Raw genomic sequence first — 22,129 nt, 5'->3', positions numbered from 1 at the left:
TTGTAAATTTCCTTGGAGCTTTTAATCCCTAGTACCTAGGAGATTGAGAACCATGTCTACATGTTTACCTGGCAAATAATTTGATGAACTGAGTGAAAAGGTGTAATTGAGACTGCCTAATGCCATCAAACAACCCTTAGGACTTAATTTTCTCTCTGTATAATTTTCCCTTCATTTTAAACTTTTGAACCAAATTGTCCTGTAACATAAATTGATAGAATCAGTCATTTGGAATTTTTCACAAAGTTATGTCAGACATTCTGAAGTTTAAATATGGAACTTTTTTAGTTTATATTCCCAAATGATAGTGGTTTATATATATATGGTATGTCTATGTATTGTTCTCAAACATATCAAGGTCAAATAAAACTGTGAACATTTAAGCACTAGCTGTTGTCCACTGGGTAGTGCAGAAATGGATGACTTAGTTTATCTAAACTAATTACCAAAGGAAATAGAGAAGCCTTTAGTCCTTTCTTGAACAAGGCAGAACTAAATATTCATGACAAGAAGGAATAGTAGAATTTAGAGCAAAATAACGAAATGTCCCTGGAGCCTGACTTCTAAGAGGTTTGAGGGGTTCACCGAACATACATTTATTTAGCTCCTACTGTGCCGGGCAGTCCCAGGGTTATGTGGCCCCAGGAAGTTCACGGCCGAGTAGAACACTGAGAACATAGCACTCTTTTTCTTGACAACACAGCTCCAGAGACAGGATGCCTGCAATATGCATTATGTCCTAGAAAAGAAACAAATTAAAGTGACTACAGGTGCCTTCAACATGTTTATCCCCCATGCACTCATACCTATAGCTCACCAGCTAACTCACAGCACATTTCTATCCAACCTTATCTTTTTTCACTTCCTTATTTATTAGTTCTCAGATAACCTGAGGAGAATGAATCTGACTTTTTCACACCTGTAGTAGGTTCACTTTCCATTCCAGAGAAACCATAGACAGACCTTTTCTCAGCTAAAGTATGTTAGTTAACATAAGCAGCATGGACAAAGAGATTCCTAATTGAGCATGTAAAACATGGAATAATACAGTTGTCTAAAAACTGCGTTGGAAAGATGAATGAGTTCTAGAGAGCAGCTGTATACTATAGTGCCTATAGTTTACAATGTGGTATTATGCACTTAAAACTTTGTTAAGAGGGTAGATTTCATGTTAAGTGTCATTAACGCACACACACACACACAAATCCGAAAACCAGAGAGACAGAAGGAAACTTTTAGGTGAGTAATATGTTTCTTACCTTATTATGGTGATGTTTTTACAGGTGTATGTGTATGTCCAAGCTCATCAAATTGTATACACTAAATATATACAGGGTTTTGTATATCAATTATACCTGAATAAAGCTGTTTTTTAGAACCATATTGATTATATATGCTAATGTCTTGGATATTGAGGTAAATGAGGATTTGAGGGGGAGAAATTCATGACATTTGTCTCCCTGGCTCCAGTCTTCCCTGCTCAAATCCTCGTGGAATAGAATCAAGCATCAATTGTTCTAAAATTCTGCTTTCATTATTTTACTCCCTTGTTCAGAAACTTTTGATGATTTTTCACTTTTAAATGGAACAAAGGTACCACTCCTAACAAAACATTCAAAGTGTTGCACACTCCAGTCTAAACCTTTCCTTCCTACCTTTTCCTGACAACCACTGTTCATAATAATCTCCCCTCTGAACTCCAGTGGTTCACCATGCATGGGATACAGCTTGTCTCCTCGTGCACTGGATACATTATGCTTCTGAAGAGCAGCAGCTGCTTCTACAAATTTGTCACAGGACAATGCCAGTCACAGTGTTTAGTAAATATTTGATTAATAACTATCAGTATTTATCTCATATGGCTATGAGACCAGTGAATTCATCCACTTAGCAGATATATATTGAATGCCTACCACTAACAGACCCTATTCTAGTTGATGGTAAACAGCAGTGAACAAAGCAGAGTCTCTGTTCTAATGAAACTTGATTTTTGTGCGTGGAGGGGAGATAGACAATGTAAAATACACAAACATATACAAAATATACAGTATGTCATGATGATAAGTTCTATGAAGAAAACTAATGCAGAGTAAAGAAATAGAGTGATGGCAGTGCTATTTTAGATATAGTCAGAATAAGTAGCCCTGTCTATTTAACTGACATTTGGATCTTAACAGAGTGAAAGGACTGTGCCAATGTCTGAAGCGAGAGCATTTCCGGAAGAGGAAACAGCAAAGTGCAAAGGTCCTGAGGCAGGAGCAGGCACGCTGTGTTAAAAGAACAGGAAAAAGACCAGTATGGGTCAAACCAAGTAAGCAAAGGGGAGAAGAGAAGGAAAAATGGTCAGGAGATAGTAAAGGGCTTTTGTAAGCCATGGTAAGGAGTTTGGATTTTGAAGTGGGAACCTAGAAGAGGGTTTTGAGCACAGAAGGGACGTACATGTGCAAAGGATCACTCTGAGTATTCCGAGAAGAATAGACTTGGAATGAGGCCGGAAACAGTAAAAATGGTTACGAAGCCACTTCAGTAGTCTGGGCAAGAAACAATGGTGACCTGGACCAGGGTGGTGACAGTGGAAGTGGTGAAGAGTGACCAGATTCTGGCTCCAATTTGAAAACAGAGCTGACAGTATGTGATGATGGATTTTCACACGAGAAAAAGAGAAACAGAAATGAGTCAAGATGATTCAAGGCTTTGGGTCTGAAAATATTAAAAACTTGTGTTTTCATTTGCTGAGTTGAGGAAAGACGAGAGAAACGTAGATTTAGTGGTAGGGTGCTGGAACATGAACCTAAAATTCAGCGTGGCACCTTAAGTCTGAGCGGCCTATTTGTGGCGGAGGTTTCGGGCCCCGCCCCATTTCCCCTAGACTTACCCCAGATGCCCCCTGCCCCTGTGGCGGGCAGATCCTATGTGCTCAGTAGACTTCTCATTTGGGCAGCTGGGTACTTTCTCTGTTCAAAGGAGCTTGCTAGACTGGGTGTGGGCTGCCCAGAGGGCAATCCTCAGACATTGAAAGACCAGAGTATGCTTCCATGCCCCACGTTTCACATGCCTCAGTGGGATGAGTCCTAGACGTGTGTGTACGGTCACTCAAAGGGGTCCCCAAGAAGCTTGAGTTCCATGTGCTCGCAGTGGTCACCTGCTCATTAATGCACACTCCACTGATTCTCGTCTCTCCCTTCCCTACTTCCCCAACCCCTAACTTCCTACAATCACCTCCCTGCTTCCTCTCCAAATAAAGTACCCACACCAAGATTTTGCAGCATCTGCCTGGAAGCAATTCAACCTAAGACTATTATACATCCAAATGTCAATATTCAAGAAGGAGGAAAATATGCCTTTTGAAAAGAGGGGAAATGTCAGGGGTGGAGTATAGCTGGGAGATGTTAGTCTTTAACAACCCTATGTGAAAGCACAAGGTGTAAATACGGGTTGGTTCGTATACATGTTTGTTCCTTTCTTCTCTGCCGCATGGTCATTTCTCCGGGTGAATACAATGGTGCTCACTAATGAACAATCTGAGCTTTCCGCAGAGGCCACAGCAGAATATCTAGAGAGTAGTAGCCTGAGGAGTGATGACAATTTGATTGGAAAGAAGGGGATCTTGGGAACTTGTCTTAAATCTGCATTTGCATAGGCAGGCCATTGTTTTGACTTTTCTTCTATGTTTGTTGGGGTGGTTTTGAAGAAACTGGAGATTATAGAAGGCCATGCCAAGCCACCCTTTGGTGTCGTCTTTACTTTTTCCTACTAGTTTATGCTCAGCCATACTATTTCTCTTGCCTGGCTCAGGAGCATGTTTTGTGTGCCAGTTTGAGGAGGAAAGTGAGTAGCGATGAAGGAGATCCTCATTAACTAGGTAGGATAGCCAGTCGCAGGCAAAGCAAAGACCGTTCTTACTTGCAATCAATTGTTCAACTGAATGTGAAAACAAATCAGTTTCTCTTGTTTTGAATGAGAAGATCAGATAAAACACAGTTCTCCTTGCCATACATTGTATCACATTCCAGAGTAATTTCAATTTCACCTTTGCAGGAAGCATCCAGAATTTAATGTTTTCTGCTGAGCAGTTATCCAGATCATTGTAAACCAGTGGAAGCATTGACATGAATAAGATTTTTCTTCTAATTAAAGAGCTAATTCAAGCATAGAAAAATGTTCCTAGTTCTCACTAAAATGGTTTTTTTTTTTTTTTTTTTGCAATACGCGGGCCTCTCACTGTTGTGGCCTCTCCCGTTGCGGAGCACAGGCTCTGGACGCCCAGGCTCAGCGGCCATGGCTCACAGGCCCAGCCGCTCCTCCGCATGTGGGATCTTCCCAGACCGGGGCACGAACCCGTGTCCCCTGCATCGGCAGGCAGACTCTCAACCACTGCACCACCAGGGAAGCCTGGTAATATTTTTTTTTATCAGTCGTTATCATGTAAAGTTTCAGGTGACTAATACATTTCCAAATGGCCCTCATAACCATGCTAACATTTTATAATTACATGGTTCTCTGTTTTTAAGATGAATGGACAATATCTGATTTTTAATATATTGTCCAATTTTCAATATTCATTTGCCTTTTGTCAAATGGAGAGACAGTATTCATCAGAGCAAGAGAGCAAGTTTCTGAAGTAATGGGGGCAAACAGGGATGCTGATTTCCTATACTGGGAAAGTTCTTTTTAAAACATTAAACATTAAGAAACACAACCATGTGGAATATTTATGTACACATTTAATAACAGAGAAGTAGCTTACCAAGTCTTGGAATTGCCCATACCCATGTATGCGTCCTCCGTAAGGTCCGTAAGTCAGTTCCCAGATGATGAAGACTAAGCAAATGCCCTGTAGATCTAGTTGAAGCTCTGGGCTCTTTCTTGGGGTGAAGGTACAGTCCTGAAAACCTCTCTTAACAAGGGGGAGCTGTGCATACATCTAGCACTTTTCATAGAATTTCCTCGCAGACTGGCGTGAAGTGGGTCTCTAAATCTACAAAGAGCTTGGTCTCTCTTTTTGCTTATTTTCTGGCCATGGTTTGTTTACCTCGAGGAGGCAGACTGCTCTGTCTTCTCTACTTAAATGTCTACAGATGGTATCACGCTGCCTCCAATTTGGTTTTTCGTCAGATCTTCCTAGGCGTTAAACGATGTGTATGCTTTCTGGCTTCCCTGCGCTTCTCTCTCTGACCCTTTAACATCTCAGCAACGTGTAAATTATGAGACGCGTTTAATTTAACATGGATTCAAAAGTTTTTGTTCATGACCTTTGGTTGAAATTTAATCAAACTAAAAACCTAACACTCCTAGTGGTAAAAAGAAATTGGGTTATTCAAGGTTTTTAGTAGCAAATATTTAGTTTTACCTAATTATAGAAATAATCCCTATGCACGGTAGAAAATTTGAACATTACAGAAAAGAACATTTAAAAAGGCCTATGATCCTAATACCCAGAGATAACACTGTCAATATTTTGGTGTATATTTTTATTAATTAGATTTAATTGGTAAATGCTTTTCACGAGTAACTAGATTCTACTTAGTAATTTATAATGCACCTCTATCATGTCACATAATTATTATTTCTTCTTTGTGGTGGAAATAGTTAAGATCTAGTCTCTTAGCAAGTTCAATGTTTATAATACAATACTGGTGTCTATAATCACTATACTGTGCATTAGATCTCTTGCAAATTTGTACCCTTAAACAAAATCCTTCCTGTTCCCCAAGCCCCCACTGCCCCAGCTTCTGGTAACCACCATTTTACTGTTGTTTTCAATGAGTTCAACTTTTTTGGATTCCACATGTGAGTGATATCATACAGTATTTGCCGTTCTCTGTCTGACTTATTTCACTTAGCAGAATATTCTCAAGGCCCATCTATGTTGTCACCAATGGCAGAATTTCCTTCTTTCTCACAGCTGAATAATATTCCATTGTGTGTGTGGGTATTTTATATAAATATGTGTGTGTGTTTATACACCTTACGATGCACTTTTTAACAAGGTATTAACATTAACATCTTGAAAATGCCACTCTATGCTTTTTTTTGCTATATTTGCCATTTTCACTGACCTGCTATGATAAGTTACTACTAGAGTTGCAAATACACATCCTTCAATGTACCTGAAGAGACATTCCTCTGAATCTGAGATGCTCCACAGTCCTTGGAGCACCTGAGAGCCAAGGCTTCTGAGATGACTCTGCAGTACTTACTCCTTGATTGGATTCAAGTACCCAACTCCAAACATGGGCTGAGAGTGTTTAGTAATTATTTGTATGAGTTCTTTAGTTTCATGGAGACTAAAATTAGGTTTCCTCTGTCACTCTTATGATGTCATTTGACCTTGACCTGCATCTCAAATTGCTGAGACGGTAACAAGCTTTCTCCCTAAGCACATCAGAAATAGTAGGTGAGGAGGGGACATTTAAGATGGTGGAGGAGTAAGGCATGGAGATCACCTTCCTCCCCACAAATACATCAGAAATACATCTACATGTGGAACAACTCCTACAGAACACCTACTGAACGCTGGCAGAAGACCTCAGACCTCCCAAAAGGCAAGAAACTCCCCACATACCTGGGTAGGGCAAAAGAAGAAAGAAAAAAGAGAGACAAAAGAATAGGGATGAGACCTGCACCAGTGGGAGGGAGCTGTGAAGGAGGAAAGGTTTCCACACACTAGGAAGCCCCTTTGCGGGCAGAGATGGGTGGGTGGCGGAGTGGAGGTAAGCTTCAGAGCCACAGAGGAGAGTGCTGCAACAGGGGTGCGGAGGGCAAAGCGGAGAAATTCCCGCACAGAGGATCGGTGCTGACCAGCACTCACCAGCCCGAGAGGCTTGTCTGCTCACCCTCCAGGGTGGGCAGGGCTACGAGCTGAGGCTCCGGCTTCGGTCGGAGCACCGGGAGAGGACTGGGGTTGGCGGCGTGAACACAGCCTGCAGGGGGTTAGTGCGCCACAGCTAGCTGGGAGGGCGTCTGGGGAAAAGTCTAGACTTGCCGAAGAGGCAAGAGACCATTGTTTCAGGGTGCGGGAGGAGAGGGGATTCAGAGCACCGCCTAAATGAGTTCCAAAGACGGCGTGAGCCGTGGCTATCAGCATGAACCCGAGACGGCCTGAGACGCTAAGGCTGCTGCTGCAGCCACCTAGAAGCCTGTGTGCAAGCACAGCTCACTATCCACAGCTCCCCTCCTGGGAGCCTGTGCAGCCTGCCACGGCCAGGGTCCTGTGATCCAGGGACAACTTCACAGGGAGAACACATGGCGCACCTCATGCTGTTGCAACATCATGCTGGCCTCTGCTGCCGCAGGCTCCCCGCACACTCTGTACCCCTCCCTCCCCCTGGCCTGAGTGAGCCAGAGCCCCCTAATCAGCTGCTCCTTTAACCCCATCCTGTCTAAGCGAAGAACAGACGTCCTCAGGCGACCTAAATGCAGAGGTGGGGCCAATGCAAAGCTGAACCCCAGGATCTGTGCAAACAAAGAAGAGAAAGGGAAATCTCTCCCAGCAGCCTCAGGAGCAGCGGATTAAATCTCCACAATCAACTTAATGTACCCTGCATCTGTGCAATAGACAACGAGTCATCCCAAATTAAGGCACTGGACTTTGGGAGCAACTGTAGACTTGGGGTTTGCTTTCTGCATCTAATTTTTTTCTGGTTTTATGTTTATCTTAGTTTAGTATTTAGAGTTTATTATCATTGGTAGATTTGTTTATTGATTTGGTTGCTCTTTTCCTTTTTTTTTTTTCTTTTTCTATATAGCTATATATTTTTTTTCCTTTTTCTCTTTTTGTGAGTGTGTATGTGTATGCTTCTTTGTCTGATTCTGTCTGCATAGCTTTGCTTTTACCATTTGTCCTAGGGTTCTGTCCATTTTTTATTTTTATTTTTTAGTATAGTTTTTAGCGCTTGCTATCTTTGGTGGATTTGTTTTTTGGTTTGGTTGCTCTCTTTTTTCTTTCCTTCTTTTTCTTTTTTTATTACTTAACATTTTTTTATTTTTAATAATTTCTTTATATTTTAGTTATTTTATTTCATTTTATTTTTTCTTTCTTTCTTTTTTCTCACTTTTCTTCTCAGCTGTGTAGCTGACAGGGACTTGGTGCTCTGTCCAGGTGTCAGGCCTATGGCTCTGAGGTGGTAGAGCCAAGTTCAGGACATTGGTCCACCAGAGACCTCCCAGCTCCATGTAATATCAAACGGTGAAAGCTCTCCCAGAGATCTCCATCTGAATGCTAAGAACCAGCTCCACTCAACAACCAGCAAGCTACAGTGCTGGACACCCTATGCCAAACAACTAGCAAGACAGTAACTCAACCCCACCCATTAGCAGAGAGGCTGCCTAAAATCATAATAATGTCTCAGACACCCCAAAACACACCACCGGAGGAGGTCTTGCCCACCAGAAAGACAAGATCCAGCCTCATCCACCAGAAAACAGGCACCAGTCCCCTCTACCAGGAAGCTTACACAACCCACTGAACCAACCTTAGCTAGTGGGGGCAGACACCAAACACAATGGGAACTACGAACCTGCAGCCTGCAAAAAGGAGACCCCAAACACAGAAAGTAAAGCAAAATGAGAAGACAGAGAAACACACAGCAGATGAAGGAGCAAGGTAAAAACCCATCAGACCAAACAAATGAAGAGGAAATAGGCAGTCTACCTGAAAAAGAATTCAGAGTAATGATAGTGAAGATGATCCAAAATCTTGGAAATAGAATGGAGAAAATACAAGAAGTGTTTAACAAGGACCTAGAAGAACTAAAGAGCAAACATACAGTGATGAACAATACAATAAATGAAATTAAAAATTCTCTAGAAGGAATCAATAGCAGAATAACTGAGGCAGAAGAATGGACAAGTAACCTGGAAGATAAAATACTGGAAATAACTACCAAAGAGCAGAGTGAAGAAAACAGAAAGAAAAGAATTGAGGACAGTCTCAGAGACCTCTGGGACAACATTAAACACACCAACATTCAAATTATAGGAGTCCCAGAAGAGGAAGAGTAAAAGAAAGGGACTGAGAAAATATTTGAAGATATTATACTTGAAAACTTCCCTAATATGGGAAAGGAAATAGTCAATCAAGCCCAGGAAGTGCAGAGAGTTCCATACAGGATAAATCCAAGGAGAAACACGCCAAGACACATATTAATTGAATTATCGAAAATTAAATACAAAGAAAAAATATTAAAAGCAGCAAGGAGAAAACAACAAATAGCATACAAGGGAATCCCCATAAGGTTAACAGCTGATCTTTCAGCAGAAACTCTGCAAGCCTGAAGGGAGTGGCAAGACATATTTAAAGTGATTAAAGGGAAACACCTACAACCAAGATTACTCTACCTAGCAAGGATCTCATTCAGATTCAACTGAGAAATTAAAACCTTTACAAAAAAGCAAAGGCTAACCAGCTTTACAACAAATGCTAAAGGAACTTCTCTAGGCAGGAAACACAAGAGAAGGAAAGGACCTACAATACCAAACCCAAAACAGTTAAGAAAATGGTAATAGGAACATACATATCGATAACTACCTTAAATGTAAATGGATTAAGTGCTCCAACCAAAAGACACAGACTGGCTAAATGGATACAAAAACAAGACCCTTATATATGCTGTCTACAAGAGACCCACTTCAGACCTAGGGACACATACAGACTGAAAGTGAGGGATGGAGATAGATATTCCATGGAAATGGAAATCAAAAGAAAGCTGGACTAGCAATTCTCATATCAGACAAAATAGACTTTAAAATAAAGACTATTACAAGAGACAAAGAAGGACACTACGTACAGATCAAGGGATCAGTCCAAGAAGAAGATAAAACAATTGTAAATATTTATGCACCCAACATAGGAGCACCTCAATGCATAAGGCAAATGCTAACAACCATAAAAGGGGAAATTGACAGTAACACAGTCATAGTAGGGGACTTTAACACCCCACTTTCACCAATGGACAGATCATCCAAAATGAAAATAAATAAGGAAACACAAGCTTTAAATGATACATTAAACAAGATAGAATTAATTGATGTTTATAGGACATTCCATCCAAAAACAACAGAATACACTTTCTTCTCAAGTGCTCATGGAACATTCTCCAGGATAGATCATATCTTGGGTGACAAATCAAGGCTTAGTAAATTTAAGAAAATTGAAATCGTATCAGGTATCTTTTCCAACCACAACCCTATGAGACTAGATATCAATTACAGGAAAAATTCTCTAAAAAATACAAACAGGGCTTCCCTAGTGGCACAGTGGTTGAGAGTCTGCCTGCCGATGCAAGGGACACGAGTTCGTGCCCCGGTCTGGGAAGATCCACGTGCCGCAGAACAGCTGAGCCTGTGAGCCATGGCCGCTGAGCCTGTGCGTCTGGAGCCTGTGCTCCGCAGCCGGAGAGGCCACAACAGTGAGAGGCCCGTGTACCGCAAAAAAAAAAAAAAAAAAATGGAGGCTAAATAATACACTACTAAATAACCAAGAAATCACTGAAGAAATCAAAGAGGAAATCAAAAAATACCTAGAAACAAATGACAATGTAAACACAATGACCCAAAACCTATGGGATGCAGCAAAAGCAGTTCTAAGAGGAAAGTTTATAGCAATACTATCCTACCTCAAGAAACAAGAAACATCTCAAATGCACAACCTAACCTTACACCTAAAGCAATTAGAGAAAGTAGAACAATAAAACCCCAAAGTTAGCAGAAGGAAAGTAATCATAAAGATCAGATCAAAAATAAATGAAAAAGAAATGAATGAAACAGTTGCAAAGATCAATAAAACTAAAAGCTGGTCCTTTGAGAAGATAAACAAAGTTGATAAACCATTAGCCAGACTCATCAATAAAAAGAGGGAGAAGACTCAAATCAATAGAATTAGAAATGAAAAAGAGAAGTAACACCTGACATTGCAGAAATACAAAGGATCATGAGAGATTACTACAAGCAACTGTATGCCAATAAAATGGAAAACCTGGAAGAAATGGACAAATTCTTAGAAAAGCACAAATTCCTGAGACTGAAACAGGAAAAAATAGAAAATATAAACAGATCAGTCACAAGCACTGTAATTGAAACTGTGATTAAAAATCTTCCAGCAAACAAAAGCCCAGGACCAGATGGTTTCACAGGCAAATTCTATCAAACATTTAGAGAAGAGCTAACACCTATCCTTCTCAAACTCTTCCAAAATATCACAGAAGGAGAAACAGTCCCAAACTCATTCTATGAGGCCACCATCACCCTAATATCAAAACCAGACAAAGATGTCACAAAGAAAGAGAACAACAGGCCAATATCACTGATAAACATAGATGCAAAAATCCTCAACAGAATACTAGCAAACAGAATCCAACAGCACATTAAAAGGATCATATACCATGATCAAGTGGGGTTTATCCCAGGAATGCAAGGATTCTTCAATATATACAAATCAATCAATGTGATAAACCATATTAACAAACTGAAGAATAAAAACCATATGATCATCTCAATAGATGCAGAAAAAGCTTTCAACAAAATTCAACACCCAGTTATGTTAAAAACCCTCCAGGGAGTAGGCATAGAAGGAACTTACTCAACCTAATAAAGGCCATTTATGACAAACCCACAGCCAACATCATTCTCAATGGTGAAAAACTGAAACCATTTCCTCTAAGATCAGGAATAAGACAAGGTTGTCCATTCTCACCACTATTATTCAACATGGTTTTGGAAGTTTTAGCCACAGCAATCAGAGAAGAAAAAGAAATAAAAGGAATCCAAATCAGAAAAGAAGAAGTCAAGCTGTCACTGTTTGCAGATGACATGATACTATACAAAGAGAATCCTAAAGATGCTACCAGAAAACTACTAGAGCTAATCAATGAATTTGGTAAAGTAGCAGGATACAAAATTAATGCACAGAAAACTCTTGCATTCCTATACAGTAATGATGAAAAATCTGAAAGAGAAATTAAGGAAACACTCCCATTTACCATTGCAACAAAAAGAAAAAAATACCTAGGAATAAACCTACCTAAGGAGACAAAAGTCCTGTATGCAGAAAACTGTAAGACACTGATGCAGTAAATTAAAGATGATACAAATAGGTGGAGAGATATACCATGTTCTTGGAATGGAAAAATCAACATTGTGAAAATGGCTATAGTACCCAAAGCAATCTACAGATTCAGTGCAATCCCTATCAAACTACCAATGGCATTTTTCACAGAACTAGATGAAAAAATTTCACAATTTATATGGAATCACAAAAGACACCGAATAGCCAAAGCAATCTTGAGAAAGAAAAACGGACCTGGATGAATCAGACTCCCAGACTTCAGACTATACTACAAAGCTACAGTAATCAAGACAGTATGGTACTGGCACAAAAACAGAAATATACATCAGTGGAACAGGATAGAAAGCCCAGAGATAAACCCATGCACCTATGGTCAACTAACCTATGACAAAGGAGGCAAGGATATACAATGGAGAAAAGACAGCCTCTTCAATAAGTGTTGCTGGGAAAACTGGACAGCTACATGTAAAAGAATGCAATTAGAGCACTCCCTGATACCATACACAAAAATAAACTCAAAATGTATTAAAGACCTAAATGTAAGGCCAGACACTATAAAACTCTTAGAGGAAAACAGAGGCACAACACTCTGTGACATAAATCACAGCAAGATCCTTTTTGACTCACCTCCTAGAGAAATGGAAATAAAAATAAACAGATGGGACCTAATGAAACTTAAAAGCTTTTGCACAGCAAAGGAAAACATAAACACAATGAAAAGACAACTTTCAGGATGGGAGAAGATATTTTCAAATGAAGCAACTGACAAAGGATTAATCTCCAAAACTTACAAGCAGCTCATGCAGCTCAATATCAGAAACAAACAAACAAACAAACAACCCAATCCAATACTGGACAGAAGACCTAAACAGACATTTCTCCAAGGAAGATATACAGATTGCCAACAAACACATGAAAGGATGCTCAACATCACTAATCATTAGAGAAATGCAAATCAAAAGTACAGTGAGGTATCACCTCACACTGGTCAGAATGGCCATCATCAAAAAATCTACAAACAATAAGTGCTGGAGAGGGTGTGGAGAGAATGGAACTGTCTTGCACTTTTGGTGGGAATGTAAATTGATACAGCCACTATGGAGAAGAGGATGGAGGTCCTTTAAAAAAGTAAAAATAGAACTACTGTATCACCCAGCAATCCCACTACTGGGCATATACCCTGAGAAAACCATAATTCAAAAAGAGTCATGTACCACAATGTTCATTGCAGCTCTATAGCCAGGATATGGAAGCAACGTAAGTGTCCATCAACAGATGAATGGATAAAGAAGATGTGGCACATGTATACAATGGAATATTACTCAGCCATAAAGAGAAATGAAATTGAGCATTTGTAGTGAGGTGATGGACCTAGAGTCTGTCTAACAGAGTGAAGTCAGAAAGAGAAAAACAAATACCGTATGCTAACACATATATATGGAATCTTAAAAAAAAAAGTGGTTCTGAAGAGCCTAGGGGTAGGACAGGAATAAAGACGCAGACTTAGAGAATGGACTTGAGGACCCAGGGAGGGTGAAGGGTAAGCTGGGATGAAGTGAGAGAGTGGCATGGACATGTATACACTACCAAATGTAAAATGGATAACTAGGGCTTCCCTGGTGGCGCAGTGGTTGAGAGTCCGCCTGCCGATGCAGGGGACACGGGTTCGTGCCCTGGTCCGGGAAGATCCCACATGCCGCAGAGCGGCTGGGCCCGTGAGCCATGGCCGCTGAGCCTGCGCTCCGCAACGGGAGAGGCCCGCGTACCGCAAAAAAAAAAAAAAAAAAAAGGATAGCTAGTGGGAAGCAGCCACATAGCACAGGGAGATCAGCTCAGTGCTTTGTGACCCCCTAGAGAGGTGGGATAGGGAGGGTGGGAGGGAGACGTAACAAGGAGGAGATATGGGGATATATGTATAGCAGATTCACTTTGTTATAAAGTAGAAACTAACACACAATTGTAAAGCAATTATACTCCAATAAAGATGTTAAAAAAACAAAAAAAGAAATAGGAAATAGGTTAAAAATTGTTTCAGTGATATTGGGATTTTTTTTTTAACAAAACAGAGTCTCTTATCCATAACACACTAGGCCTAACACTGATATGTTAAAATATATAAAAATATAACAAAATATATTAAAATATGAAATATAAAAATATAAAAAAATATATTAAAAATATAACAAAAGGAAACACAAAATAAAACCCAGAGAAAAACCAAAGTTCCCATTTTTTGAAACAGCTCCTGATTCATAGATTTTATAGGGTATTTTGTACAATATCAGAAACGGTGTAATATGCCCAGTCATCCCATTTCTAGTCACCTGACTGAAGTCATAATTTACTGAGAATTACCCTGTATGAAACCATCCAGAAAACGTATTACATAGGACTAATGTGGAGTAAGAGCTCATGATTGACAGCTGTTATCACCTAAATGGATATTGATTTTGATAATTCATAATCTTTAGCAGATCTTTAACATTTACTGTGTAGTCATTAATTTGCTTTTGCTAGTAAGATTTAGGAATTCAAATACACTATGGTATTTACATTACATTTAACAAATACATCGTCTTTGCCTATACAAAGTCCACACTTTACAATAGACTCAGTATGAACTGAGAGACTTAAATGTAGGTCATAGGGCATAGAGACTTAAATGTAGGTCAGCATCATGTACAAGCCATGCATATTGTTCAGATGAATCTCACTATAACAGTATAGTTCTCGTTGCTCAAGTCCAATATAATAACCACCTGTTAAGAAGCAAGCTCTTAAATGTTACAGGCAGAACCTAAGTTGTGGCTGCACAGCTTAGGTAAGAATTCACTGTAGAATTCTTTCAACTTTTCTAAAATTTTGAAAATTTTCATAATACTATTTTGGAAAAAAATCATTTTTTTCTGAAACAAGTTTTACATGGCTCGTCAAGTTTGTGTTTTTGCCATCTGTAATTCAACTCATTCTGGAATATTCCAGAACTGAGTGCCCTATTTACAGCATTCTTTTTTGTGCCCCCTTTATCTGTAAAAGAAAAATGCCAAGGGACAGTTAGTCAGTTTTAATGTTGTGAGCAATATTGATACATTTTATTGAGGAAATGCTGACCACCATTAGGTCACAGAGATGTTTTTATGAGGTAAGATGTTTTCTCAGTCACAATCCTCTACAAAGAGGGACCATTTTTCTTTTGTATCCTTAGCCACTTCGCACCGATTTAGACCCACACCCACTCTCCCTCATTCATTCCTCAGCTCACTTATTGTCTAGGCATATACTGGTTAACAACCTAGGTTTTATAACTGTTGAGGCCTCAATTTTAACCTCAGCTTTGCCACTCATTGGCTGTGTGAGCATAGGGGCAAATGACTAACTTTTTAAGCCTCCATTTCCTTAGCTAGAAAACAGAATAAATATAAGGTAAGCTTTTATCGGTATATTGTTGTGAGGATAATATAAGTTATCCTTATCACACTGTAAATACCAAATAAGTAGTTGATATTGTCATAGTAAAATAAGGAATTAAAAAAATACCCTGACCTTATGATGATGTTTACTTCACAGAATCAATCAGTGCACGGGGAGTGGCAGGGTGAGGAAGGCGTCCTGGGGGTGTCAGGTCAATAAGTGCCCAGGAATGGGAAAGTTTATGAATATTGGCTCCAATAAACGGATATCCAGATTTAGCGAGATATTGAACACTGTCATGGAAAAACTTCCTATCGCCAAAGTTGAAAGCATGAGATTGTTGTTATTTAGAGATTCATGGTATTTGGGGACTTTTTGCTTTCTCCCGAGGGAGTAGTTTTGTTTCTCAGCCTGGTAAGTCCATCACTGCTTTTCTTGTTTGTTAACATAATTCTAAAAACTCAAAGAGGCCATTTCTGCCCTTATTTGCCTTATTTGGTGTGTGGTCAACAAGGAGAGCAGCATGAGTTGGAATCAGTGCTGTGCTGCAGATGCTTTTCCAATTAAACACCTTGTTTTCAGGATCCCATAAGTTTTCAAAAAATAAATGGTAATGGGGCTTCCCTGGTGGTGCAGTGGTTGAGAGTCCGTCTGCCGATGCAGGGGACACGGGTTCGTGCCCCGGGCCGGGAAGATCCCACATGCAGCTGAGCAGCTGGGCCCGTGAGCCATGGCCGCTGAGCCTGCGCGTCCGGAGCCTGTGCTCCGCAACGGGAGAGGCCACAACAGTGAGAGGCCCGCGTACCGCAAAAAATAAATAAATGGTAATGTTTCTATATTTAGGTGAAGCCCAGGATTTTGAAGAATTGAGAAAAATTCCATCAGCTAACTTTAGTAGAATCCCTTACCACTTAATTTTTTTTTTTTTTTAGTTTTTTAAACAGAACCAGTAGAGGGTTTTCAATCTGCAAATAAACATTAAAATTTTGCTGTGAGATTAACCTTTAAACGTAACAGCTTGATATTCTGTCCTTACACACTTAGGATAAAAAATTAAAAATGGGGGAAAAAAGGACAATCAAAACTGAAGACTGTTACCCTTCTGAAACAGGTTAAATGATATGCTGACTTACCATGCTCATGAAGTGACCATTTTAGAGGACAATTCTTAAAACTAGAAATGTTTCTAACAGTATGGATAATAGTTTTTCTAGTTCTCCAAAAAGCTTATCAACATTAGTAGCAGTGCCTAAAATCTGGGGTGACATTTTCTAAATGCTTTTTTTTTTTTTTTCCGGTACGCGGGCCTCTCACCGCTGTGGCCTCTCCTGTTGCGGAGCACAGGCTCCGGATGCACAGGCTCAGTGGCCATGGCTCACGGGCCCAGCCTCTCTGTGGCATGTGGGATCCTCCCAGACCGGGTCACGAACCCGTGTCCCCTGCATCGGCAGGCAGACTCTCAACCACTGCGCCACCAGGGAAGCCCTCTAAATGTTTTTATGTAAAGTACTCCATTCATCTCAAAAACTCTGCAATGGTTCTCTTTTGGATAAGACACTGAACTCAGCAAGGTCAGGCAACAGTGCTCAAGGTCATATGACAAGTTCATAGCATAACTGTGGCTCTAATCTCCCTTACTGGGGCTACCCTGAATACTTGCCCAATGGTGTTTCATCAAAAATCAGACAAACAAACAATTCTGGAGACAGGCCTGTATTCATTTGGTCATAACAATGACAGTGGTTTTTCTGGTTTTGTTATTTTATTTTAATTGATTGATTGCTACAGTTGTGACTTTGTCAGAACGTGCATCTAAGGACAGAGAAAATAGGTAAGTCCCACCTAAATTACCCATGGTGAAATTTTTTACCCTTATTTAGGAACATAAAAGAATATAATGTAGGTGATGCATCTTATTTTCAAGAAGTCCTGAGATGGTTGGTTTACTGATTCATTAAACAGAATTATTGTGACTTGTTTATTTTGCTAGGCACAGAGGATGCAGTAGGAAAGCAGGCACAGTTTATGTCCTCATGATGTTTAGGTCTATCAGGGAAGCCAGACATTGAAAAAGTAATTGCAAATGTGCTGACAGTGACAAAGATTAAAGTGCAGAGTGCTGTGGAGACATCCCTTCGTCTGAGAAAGCAGGGAAGGCTTCCTGGAGGAAGTGGCTTTCAAGAGGAAGTTCTGTATCCACCCTTTCACTCACCAGTCAATAACTAAGGAGGATTTTTTTTTCAGTCTTCAATCATGAGTACAATATTGAAAATAAAATTTTTCTGACTTTTAAAATCTTCACATACAGAAATTTAGACACTTACTGACCCCAGAAGACTTTTACACACATTTTAAAACATCATGTTTAGTTCTTTATTTCAAGTGATTAGCCTATACTAATTTCAAATGTTAAAGAATTTGACTCTAGAAATATTTCCTGTTGACTACTTAAAAAAATCTCCTAGGACTTTGTCAGTCACTTACTAGACACTTAAGAAACATAAAACGTCTTTCTCTTCCCTCTCATTTCTTCCTCCCTGTTTTTTCCCTACAACCTTCATTTACCCAAGTGTTTAAATAGAACTCAGTGCCTTACTGATAGAAAGGGCTTGACCTAATTATCTTCCAAATTGCTAAAACATTCCTAAAACATGTAGATAGAAATCTTGAGTGTATAACAAAGAATTTTGATTCACAATCCAGTTTTATTTTATCTTTTATTCTTATATTTAATCATGCCTCGTCATTTATTTTATTCTATGTCTTCATAATTTTAGCTCTTTTCAAATAACAATTGCTGGAGAGGGTGAGGAGAAAGGGAACCCTCCTGCACTATTGGTGGGAATGTAAGTTGGTGTAGCCCACTGTGGAAAACAGTATGGGGGTTCCTCAAAAAACTAAAAATAGAGTTACCATAAGATCCAGCGGTTCCACTCCTGGGCATTTATCCAGACAAAACTATAATTGAAAAAGATACATGCACCCCTGTGTTCAAAGTATCACTGTTCACAATAGCCAAGACATGGAAACAACATGAATGTCCAAAGATAAATGGATAAAGAAGATGTGATACATATATACAATGGAATACTACTCAGCCATAAAAACAGAATGAAATAATGCCATTTGCAGCAACATGGATGGACCTAGAGATTATCATACTGAGTGAAATCAGATAGACTAAGACAAATATATGATATCACTTATATGTGGAATCTAAAATATGACACAAATGAACCTATCTACAAAACAGAAATAGTCTCACAGGCAAAGGGAACAGACTGGTGGTTGCCAAGGGGGAGGAGAGGTGGGAGAGGGATGGATTAAGAGTTTAAGGTTAGCAGATGCAAACTATTATGTATAGAATGGATAAACAACAAGGTCCTACTGTATAGCACAGGGAACTATATTCAGTGTCCTGTGATAAAAGAATATAAAAAAGAATGTATACATATGAGTACACATGTATAACTTAGAAACTTTGCTGTATAGCAGAAACTAGCATGACATTGTAAATCAACTATACATCAATTTTAAAAAACTTTTAAAATTTTTGTAATAAAATAATTACTAATAAAATAATAATAATTTTAGCTCTTTAATTACATTTTATTCCTGTTTGTGTCCTGGAATATATATGAATAAAGGATGCATTTGAAGCAGATTAATATGCACAGTATGCTTTCCTAATGCTCGTAAGACTATGGGGTACCTTCAATTCTGTTAGCACTCCCCTGGGTTACAGCTCATAAAAAACAGTTTCTGAAGTTTCCTTCATTTCAGAACATGGAATAATTCACCTCTAAATCAAGTAGACACACATAAGATTTACAATGACTATTTGAAAGCAATTCCAAGAAAACAGCGTTATTTTGCAGCATTTCCATTTGGAGTAATAATTGATAGTTGATGATGATACTGTATTAATGTAATAAGAGGGCTTGTTTAAACCACAGTTACTTACATGGAATGAATCAGGTTTCAGAAGTGCACAAGTCCACTTGTTAAATTTCCTTTCGGCACACTCTTTTGCAATGGATCACCCTGAAAATCGAATTGTTATGATGAAATGCTTATCAGAGGTAGCTGGTAACATGAAAACGAAATGCGATTGCTGGCTTCCACATTAACTTCTGCTGCCTTTGAGTCTGCAACCAGCAGCTATTTCAAAATACTGCATTATCCTGCACCCATATCTCTGCCTGCTCTGGTTTCCTGAGGCAATGTATTTCAACATCACACAAGCCCATTAATCTAACTGTCTGTTTCTCTGAAGTTTAGCTCAAAACTTCTCCTTCCGCCTATCAGACAGTGGCTTGGTGTGTAAATAAATGCTTGTGTGGCTTATGTTTAAATTCTCCTACTTTTAAATTTGGGATTTTTCAGATTTCATTCACAGTAGCCATCTCCTATAAAGGAAATTCTGAATTTCTGTGTCAAACATCAAACCCCAAACTTGCATTTTAACATCTGGAATCTTGGAACCAAAATCCCAGAAATGTTCAAGAGGCAAAAACGTCTTACTTAGAGCTCTGCAAAACATAAGATCTACGTTATTGGCAGGAGGCAGGCATTTTCTTGCGATTTTGGAGAGGATAGGAATTATGTGAATAACAGTTGGGGGAACACAAAGTTTAGATTTCAGAACGTGGTTTTCTCTGCCATATAAGTTTAGTTTCCAACTTGTAAAAGAAGAGTTTGTCTCAGGGACAAACTGAGGGAACATCTCTCCCTGATATTCAATCATGCTTTTCCAAAAACAACTTCTGGGAAATAAATGCTTACTAATATAACAAATTAAAACATTTAAAAGATTCTACTTCATTTCCTTCTCTGTCCTTTAGTACATGTGAAGTGAAAGTTATAACCAGCTGTTTGAAATACAAATGACAGCACAGGTTCATCCTAGCAAACATCTTATTTAATTTTCTTATTGTTTCCAATTGCCTAAATTCTCATGTCTGTGAAGTACTAGCCAGTCCCTCAAAATAATATTAATGTTTATACTTGAAATCAAGGCTTAACTTCGCTCATAATTAATCTCAGAAATAACTAGTTTATTTCCGTGACCTTGCTGAGACCTGGTCACCTAACTGTACAGAAGAAATGGGATGGAGGTGGTGAGTAATTATTTTTAAGGAGAAAAGAACATTAACATTGGCAGATACTTCTTGTATCTTTATCTAATTTCACATTGGGAAAAAGGACCAAAGTTTCCATTTTTCTGCTCATCATTTCACATTTATAGTTCCATTGTTTTGATCTTGCTTAACTGTTCTAGATATCTGCTTTCAAGAAGCAGAGAGGGAAAAGAAGAAACGTTTCGGCAATAATGAAAAAGACAACTCTGCATCTCCTTCAATTTCTTTTAGAAGAAGGTAGACATTCTATAATACCTTCATTGTGCATTATTATTATGCCCTTATACTTCATCAATTAGATATCAACTAACAGAACACTCTTTTCAAAATGTAAATGGGAATGAACAAAGACAAGCATCGATCAAAATGCGTGTTGCTGGCTTTAGCCTGGCTGGGAAGACAGGGTCCGTCTTTCCTTGACAAGTGCGTTTGGGCTAACAATGCAAACAGTATTTTTCTGCTTCCAATGTTGTATATATGGACTGCAGCTTTCGTATTTAAAAACCAGTGATGCTATTTGTCCTACAAAATTTGAAATGCCACTGGATAAAATGAGAGGTTTGTATTGCATGGAAGGTGAAGGAAGGAACTCTTCGCCAGTACCTTCCCTCCTATTCTCTTACTTGTTCTGTGTCCCCCCGCTTCCTTCATGCCAATCCACCTCCCACTCTACCAGTTTTCAGAGACATCCCCCCTCTTCACCCAGACTCCCAGTTTTCTTCCACTGTCTGGCTTCAGTCTCAGATGAAGCCATTCTATTCAACCCCGACTTGTTCAGCTCTGTGTCAGCTCTTCCAGGAATGTTTGCACTTCCTAAGAGCCGTCCTGACATGGGAATTAAATAGAATACGGGAATAAAGTGCTAATGGTGGAATTTCATACACCAGAAGGGCAGGCTGGGGTAGGTATGGACATTTTCTCTGTCCTTTCAAAGAATACCAGGAAGTTGACCACCAATCTTGCTCCTGTGAAATGGGGATCCACATACAAAAGGGTGTAGTTTGTGGAGCATGAAAATATTGCTAGTTGATTCGGAGAGGCTGTGTTTAGCTTTGAACTTCTGGCTTCTCCAAGGTCGCTGCTGTTCAGTCAGCTATCACTCACCCTCTTTTAGCCCATCTGTCAGATAACACAGAGGTGAAACCGTAAAAACGTTTTCTATTACTCATTCCCGAGGCTGATACGGAACCTGTAGCGTTCTCAGGAACCCCTGGTGTGCTGGATGCTGTCATGAAAATAAGTGTCATGTTTACTGACTTGAGCTTTTACAGAAACTACGGGAATAGTTTGGACCCCTTGGGTATATAAGAAGAGATAGTTTGGCTACAGGGGGTCTCAAAATTTGGCAGACGTGGTGATGCTTACCAAACTCAACTATTGGTTATATTTGTCCAGTCCAGAGGGAGTTAAATCACTGCTGGGCACTCCACGCCTCTCTAATCTTATCCCAGAGAAGTGGAGCTCTGCCTTGGTTTATAGTTGAGGTCACAGGCGGGGCAGTGTTTGGACGGGG

At 39.5% G+C, this 22,129-nt stretch overlaps 1 protein-coding gene and 1 long non-coding RNA gene across 4 annotated transcripts in view; one reads left to right on the top strand and one right to left on the bottom strand.

The window, feature by feature from the left end:
• The window catches only part of LOC109549118 (uncharacterized), a 36,384-nt gene extending 16,831 nt beyond the window's left edge, over positions 1–19,553 (bottom strand). Inside the window, exons 1-2 of the long non-coding RNA XR_002175336.3 lie at positions 19,440–19,553; positions 595–739 (exon numbers count right to left, since the gene is read on the bottom strand). This is a non-coding gene — a long non-coding RNA (uncharacterized lncRNA). The remainder of the gene's footprint in view (positions 1–594; positions 740–19,439) is intronic.
• PDE4D (phosphodiesterase 4D) overlaps positions 1–22,129 on the top strand; it is a 1,282,340-nt gene that overhangs the window by 899,902 nt on the left and 360,309 nt on the right. The window lies entirely within an intron of this gene.

Source organism: Tursiops truncatus, chromosome 3 (genome assembly GCF_011762595.2).
Source record: "Tursiops truncatus isolate mTurTru1 chromosome 3, mTurTru1.mat.Y, whole genome shotgun sequence".
Taxonomy (NCBI): domain Eukaryota; kingdom Metazoa; phylum Chordata; class Mammalia; order Artiodactyla; family Delphinidae; genus Tursiops; species Tursiops truncatus.
Note: the sequence above shows the minus strand (reverse complement) of the source record. Positions and strands in the feature narration are given on the sequence as shown.